Below are 7,782 nucleotides of genomic sequence, written 5' to 3'. Positions count from 1 at the left end.
GCAAAATAAGAAAACACATTAACATAGCACTGAAAATAATGACTAGTTAATTGCAAGCGCAGCTGCGAAATACTTGGTGCAACTCTACATGCCACAACTGTTGTACTGTACAACAATGAAAGACTACAACTACAAAGGAGATTCTCTCTACAATTATGCGCTAGCAATAAACAAAATCTACATTAATTACACAAACTACAAGAAAAAAATCAGAAGATTCCAGTGAGGTATCCTCGGCTAAGGGTCGACATATGAAACGTCCCCTTAGAAAAATTATACAAGACTTTGCTTAAACTGACACACAATATTTTTTAGCGCAACGCAGTCTGACTTTCAAAAATCCCTACAAAAGAATGGCCCTGACTAACATTAACCTATACCTTTCACAAATCACTTACCTCACAAAAATCTTCGTTACTCGAACTACTGCAATACAGCAAGCACCACTACTGCCAGCTAAATAAAAAATTCAAACTACGGAAGGCACTAACTACTGATAGGTATAGTTAGCAGATGAAAGATTTTAATAGAGAACAAACAGTGTATTTACCTTAATAGTCAAAATATATATGGTAGTTCATGACATCCAGTCTTACAAATTACAAAACTCCGCCATCTCTCTCCCCACGTCCACCACTGCTGGCCGCTCACCTCCAACTGTGCAACGCTACGCGCTGTTAGCATCCAGCTGCCGCTGCCCAACACTACAATGGCAGACAACAATGCAAACCAACCACAGACTGCACACGGCACAGCTAGTGATTTTCATACAGAGCGCTACGTGGCGGCGGCGTTACCAATAAAAAAAACCTAAACATCCTACTCACAACATTATGCATTTAGATGTGTGGCTCTACTATTTTGACAGCACTTTGAATCCCATCAATGTCATACAAGTCGATGGTGTTCACAACTGTAGTTGATGCACCTCTCATCCTGTGTCCAGGAGAAAGATTGGACAAACTCTGCATGCAATATTCATCATGTTACATACACAGAAGCTCTACCACCTAAGCAGATACAGAGCCAGTCATGACACAAAACACTAGTAAGCTTCAAGATTTCAGGAATAGACAACTACATCAAAAACCAGTTTGTATCACATGACGCCAGTAGCTACTCAGTTATTAACTGCTTTCAAATACTAAAACTATCACTCTTTGTTTTGCACTAGCAATTCTTCCTACAATAACATCATTCACCAACATGGATTACATCTGATTGACATTTCACAGAAACATAACTACAGCTACTAACACAATGCTAACCTGGTTTCTCTTACCACATGTCCCCTCGATATTTTAGTCTCATTCACACACCTCAATCACACTGTTTCACTGTTGTCAAGTAGACCTGCCCATTGTACACCTAGATCAACACAAATATATCAGCTGGTATTGTACTGAAAACGGAACTATGTCAATCATTCCTACCACTATATCACATAACTCGCATCCACCCATACATGCCCTAGTAATGACCTACACTGCTGTGTTTCAAAGTGTGCAATATGAATGCTGTTTTTAATGGTTCGTGAGGCTACTGTGTCTCTTCTTGCAGTCACTTCTGTCTTCTGGCGCCATTGGATGAATAGAACCATGCTTGGTCTCTGTAGAGTTACTCAATAATTTACATGGTCACAGGCTGTGTCTTCTTGTGGTATACTTGATGTGTGAGTTAAAAGTTGCGTTGCATATGAGCACTCTGTAATTAAATCTCTTACCCATTCTCCGGCGGTAATTCTCTTGAATACCGCCCTTCGATTGTGCTGTTGCGGTACCAATCGAAGTGATAGATGTTGTAGGTGCCGGGCAGCCAGCCAGCCTGCCAGCCTGTCCATCTCCGTGCATCGAGCAGCGAGCAGCGAGCAGCGAGCGGCCAGCAGCCAGCAGCCAGCAGCAGTTCCTGGTAGCAGCGGTTCCAGCCAGCAGCGGCCTCGCCAGCAGTCCGCCAGCGCCGATCCCCGCCAGCGCCGGTCCCCGTGAGCAGCCAGCGGTGGTCCTAGCTGCCTCCAGCAGCAGCAGCAGCAGCAGAGGCGTCACCACCAGCCAGCCAACCAGGTCGCCCCCACCGCCAGCGACAGAAGAGTGGGGCTTCGGCCCCAGTCTCCTTCATTCTTAGTCGTTCTCTGTCACCTTCTACTCTGTGTCTGTTGTCGCCCTGCCCATCTCTGGTTTGTTTCTATGTCTTTTTCTGTGTTTATCCTCTCATTATGATGTCAAACCCCACCAGCTCCTCTACAGCCACCACCACTGCCATCGTCTACACCTCCCCGTCAGCTGCTGCCACCACTATCACATGGTGTGCCGCATCACTCCCCCTCAGTCCATCCCCCCCACTTCTCACTCTCCCATCTCCCTCCCTATTTGTCGCCCCATCCCCGGCTCCTCCCTCTCGTGCCTCCTCCGATCCCTGCCCTCCCCTCCCTTCCCCTGCTCCATCCGTTACTGCTGCCCCCACTATGTCGGTTGCCCGGAGAGCTACAGCTCATACTCAACTCTCCCCTTCGCCCTTGTCATCATCATTATCACCGTCGCCTTCGCAGTCACCCTCACCGTCTCCGGCGCCGACTCCAGCACAAGGACCTGCCACTCCCTGCCACATTCCAGTCGTTCCCATCCCCCACACTTCCTCCGCCGCCGTCAAGCGCCCCAGTGGCACACCTGCCTCCTCTACTCCCAAAAAGGCTCCGCCTCGTCTCCCTTCCCCAACTCATGATGCCATGGATGTCTCCCTGCCTGCCCCCCCTCCTCATGCTCCTCCACCCCCTCCTACCGCTACCACCTCTCTTGTCCTGATCCCTCCTTTCTTGAAGCCCGGAACCTCACCCTCTTCCTTCACCAGAATTTTCCTGGTGCCCCCATCTCCCTCCTTACTCCTCGCCGTGATTCGGTGCCCATCTCCTCCTCCAGACCTACCCTCCACACAGACCTCCTTTCCTGCATCCCTGTCACCTGCTTTGGGCCTAATGCCTCCCTCACCCCTGTTCCTTCCCCGTCTCCCTCTCACCAACCCCAACACCCGTGTCGCCCGCCGACCCTCACTGCTGTGATCACTCAGCTTAGTCCAGAGATCACGGAGGAGGAGGTGTTGGCAGAGCTCAAGGCGCATCCCCATATGGAGGTGCATGGGGTTCGCTGCATTCATAACTCCGCTGGCCCCACCCGCCTTATGCGGGTCTTTTCCAAGCACACCCCCTCCATCGACTGTCTTCTGAAGGAGGGTGCCCTTCTCTTTCACCGCCGCTACCCAGTTGACCCTTCCCGTTCCCCTCCTCAATCTCTCCGCTGCCAGAGGTGCTTGCGGTATAATGCGCACCCTACATCTGAGTGCCGCAAGGCCCCCACCTGCCCGCATTGTAGGCAAGCCCACTTTCTCAGGCAGTGCTCCAATCTCCAGTCCCCCCCTCCTGTAATACCTGTAACCTCCCTCACCCCACTTACTCCCAGAAACGTAAAGCCCGACCCCCTCCTACCTCTCCTGAGCTCACCATTACTGTCTGCACTCTGGACGCCCCCAACCCTCCCAGCAATTCCCTTAGTCCACCCCCTACCGCTGAGGACATCATCAGATTCCTCACCATCATCCTTTTCAGCGCCCCCACACCCTGCAACAAGTATCCCTCGCCGCCCGTTCCGTTTTCCACCTGAAAATGTACGCCACCTACTCCAACAACCAGGCCCATTTCACCTCCTCCCACATTGACACCCTTGTCTAAATCCCTGTCATGGCGCGACAGCACCGCATCCTTTTCAACAACATCTGCTCCCTTCCTGCCAACAAGAACCTCTTCCTGCACACCCTTGCCAACCACCGTGTGGACGCCTTCCTCCTCAATGAAACCTTCCTCCAACCCCATCACACCATCCACACTTCGCCATACCTCCTTCACCGTTCTGACAATCCCCTCCCGATTGCACGTGGCGGAGTTGCAATTGGTCACCACCGCCAGATACTGGTTCGACTCCAACCTCTACTTCCCTACCCCACCGAACACCTGATCCTTACTATCTTCTTCCCCGGCCTTATCGTTACCTGCGCCACCATCTATGTCCGCCCTAACGCCCCTATTCCCTTCGACTTCCTATCCCACGTTGACCGTACCTTCTCCTCCTACGTGATCGCCGCCGACCTCAACATCCACAGTCGTTCCGCCGCCCAGCTACGGTGGTGGCATCGATTCCTCTCCTCCCTTCAAGGCGACCTCTTCCCCATCTGCCAGCACACCCGTCCCAAATCCAACTCCACTCCTGATGTTGTCCTTTCCTCCGCCAACCTCCTTGGCCGCATAATGGTGGATGTCCTGCACCCTATTGGTAGCGACCATCTCCCTGTTCTCCTCACCATTTCAGACGGTCGTCGCCCCCGCCCCAAACATTCGCCCCGACCCTCCCCCTAAGTATGTCCATAAGTATTCCCGTGCCAACTGGAATGCCTACCGGGATACCCTCTCCACCCAGGTCGATAGCCAACCCTTCACCTACTGTCACCCTGACGATGTAACCCATGCCGCCACCTTTCTCCAGCAGACCTTGTCTGAGGGCGTGGAGGCCCACGTCCCTACTGTCGCTATCCACACCCACCATCCTACCTTACCCCCACAGGTCGTCCTCCTCCTCCGTGAATCCCGCCGTCTCTACCGTGCCTTCCTCCACACGCATGACTCGGACACACTACGACGCCACCGGCAAATCCAACGACACATTCGTAATTTGCTCACAGTCAATAAACGCTGGGACTGGCGACAGACATGCACCCGTTTAAATGCTACCCTCCCTATCAACTCATCCAAGTTCTGGTCCGCCTTCTGTCGCCTTACCGGAACTAAACCCTCCCCCTACTATCATCTTCTCCATGATGATCACCCCTTCCCTGACACCCTTAGTAAGGCCAATCACTTTGCCTGCTACCTGTCTGATGTCTTTTCCATCCCCAATGATCCCCAGTTCGATTACTCCCTCTTCCCGGATGTCCACAATCGAACTGACACCTCTCTCCCTCCCCTCGCACCTGGTTTCCAGTACTTGGACAACATTACACACACGGAACTCAATGCCCCAATCACTACACAGGATCTCATTGCTACACTCCACACAAAATGCAACACCGCCCCTGGTCACGATCGTGTCACCTATCGTCACCTTCGCGAAACTCCTGTCTCTTTCCTCTCCACCTTGGCCAGGCTCCACAATGTAGTCCGCCAGCATCTCCACCAGCACTGCCTCCTTCCGGTTACCCAGTGTGGCTTTCGGCCTTCCTTCTCTTCTGACGACCTTCTCCTTCAACTCACTCATCTCCTTTCCGACCAGCTTAATTTCCGTCCCTCCTCTATCTTCCTCTCCCTGGACCTCGAACGAGCTTATGAACGCGTATGGCATTCCGGACTCCTCTTCAAGCTCCAAACCTTCGCCCTTCCCATTAACTACGTCCGTCTGATCGGCTCCTTTCTCTCCCACCGTCCTTCCTACGTCACCATCCATAACACGGATTCCTATACCTTTTTTCCCTCCGCCGGTGCGCCCCAAGGCTTCGTCCTTTCCCCCCTTCTGTGCCTTTTGTATACGGCGGACATGCCGCCGCTGTCACCCCCCGGCCACCTTCTCCAGTTTGCCGATGACACCGCCTTCCTTGCCCTTGCCCCCACCATGCAGCACTCTCAATACCTTCTCTAATCCCATCTTGACCGGTTCACCACTTGGTGCAACCAGTGGTTGCTCAAGGTCAATCCCTCCAAAACCCAGGCTATCATTGTAGGCAAAACCACCCCTTCCTTCCGCCTCCTTGGTTTCTATCTCACCATCTATAGCCGTCCTGTCGCCCTCACTCCCATCCTCAAGTACCTTGGCATCACCCTCGACCATTGCCTCTCCTGGACACCCCATCTCCGGACAATCCAAGCCAAGGCACACTCCCGACTCCGCCTCCTCAAGCTTCTTTCGGGCCGTACGTGGGATCTGGACCCCTCCACCATCCTCCACACCTATAAATCCATCATCTGCCCTATCCTCTACTACGCCCATCCGGCCTGTATCTCCAACCCCCCTACCTTTTATAAATCCCTTCAAATCCTTGAACGCCATGCTCTCCGCCTCGCCTATCACATCTGTCTCCCCTCCCCCAGGCGGATCCTGTACGATCTCATTCCTTTCCACCACCTCCTCCTTTTCCTTGAAAGGATACGGCTCCTGTACACCTCCCGCAAACTCGACACTCCTGACTCGCTTGTCTCACCCATCCTCTCCCAACCCCGCCCACTGCCGCGCCTCTATTCCCACATCCCAACGGGTCTACATCTCTCCACCCTCCTTACCCTCTCCCAAGGTGGCTTCCAGCAGCTCCCCCTCCCTGATGAAATCCTCCTCCCCTCCATCTACCCCTCCTATCAACTTTGATCCTACCCGCCCCCACTTCGTGTTGCCTCTCCACTTGGCACCCTCCCTCCCTTCTCTTTCCTTTTCCCCCATCACCTTCCTCCACCCCTCTGCCCCAGGCTCCCCCCTTTTTTCCTCCCCTCCCCTGTCTCCCTTGCCCATGGCATCTGCCCTCCCCTCTCTCTGTCCCACTCCCCTTCCTCCTACCACTCCCTTGGCAGGTCCCAGAACTCGCACATGCTCAGTGAACATTCGTGCGCCGGATATCATCGCCATCAGTGCCTCGTGTGTGTGCCTTCATTTTGTGTTCAGTGTCCTTTCGTCGTCACGCCACCACTGTTCACGTGTGCCGTCGCAGTCATCCATGTTATGTGCGCTGTGTCAACAAGTGTTATTGTTTATTCTCATCCAGCGTGGCCGGATTCATGTTTGCTGTTTTTTGTATCTACATTTATTGCCCGCCGTTTTTATTGTTTTGTCTGTACCACCTAAATGTCATGTTATTGTACCACTCAAGGCTGAAGAGCAGGGTAATATGCTGCTGCCAGCCCGCGTTGTATGAGGTGATTAAAATTACAATAAAGAAAAAAAAAAGTAAATCGATTAGTATCGTAAGAAAGTACCACTGCAAGAGTAATGCAATTTGTGTTAGCAGTGAAGACAGTTTTGCAAAAATATTCGCTTGATTAGAGAGTCTTGAAGACCTGCTACAATCAGAGTCATTTATCCTACACATTAGAGAAGTGTGTTTCATACGTATGCCTATAAGACACTAAACACGGCATGTGAGAACATGGCGACAGTAGGTGCCAACACGTCTTGCTGCCGCCTAGCGGCAGCTGTGTGAAACTGCTGCTGCTCTGGGTGGATGGTGCGAGAGCAAACGACTCTATGATCTACGTTTTACACTCAGTACTGCAAAATCTATAGTTGACATAGCTGCCACTTACTAAGAACGACACCTCGCATTAATTAGTTCACAGATTAGCAGTCGACAGGCCTTGTGTTCCTCGCCAGAGCTGCGTAAAGCTACATCCAAGCTGAACCATGTTTGACGCGACGCCATAACTATATATACAATTTCAGATGGCTCTTCGAATGTACTCGCTTCGACGGTACATATACTAAAATTGGAACGATACAAACAAGATAAGCATGGCCCCTGCGCAAGGATGACACGCAAAATCGTGAAGCGTTCTACATTTTTTTCGCAATCTCACTTTCTCATGCCTCACAACACCTGCTAATACCATCAGCCACCTACACACGTTTCGCTTCATATCTGCACCCACATGTCACAAACTACACTGTCCACTTACGCAGTTCTCCTCCACTCTTTTTCATTCACAACAGAACATGACAAAAATGGCAATAAACGTATCCCTTACATTACCAATGCACATGTGAAATG

General features: G+C 51.7%; 1 non-coding gene across 1 annotated transcript; it reads left to right on the top strand.

Annotated features, from left to right (window-relative positions):
• The first annotated feature begins 7,471 nt into the window (after positions 1 to 7,471).
• Positions 7,472 to 7,578, top strand: LOC126279733 (U6 spliceosomal RNA). Its single transcript, XR_007551197.1, has one exon. It is a non-coding gene; the product is annotated as a U6 spliceosomal RNA (small nuclear RNA).
• The last annotated feature ends 204 nt before the right edge of the window (positions 7,579 to 7,782 follow it).

The sequence above is a fragment of the Schistocerca gregaria genome, chromosome 6 (genome assembly GCF_023897955.1).
Source record: "Schistocerca gregaria isolate iqSchGreg1 chromosome 6, iqSchGreg1.2, whole genome shotgun sequence".
NCBI lineage: Eukaryota > Metazoa > Arthropoda > Insecta > Orthoptera > Acrididae > Schistocerca > Schistocerca gregaria.
This window is presented reverse-complemented; position numbering and strand designations above follow the sequence as displayed.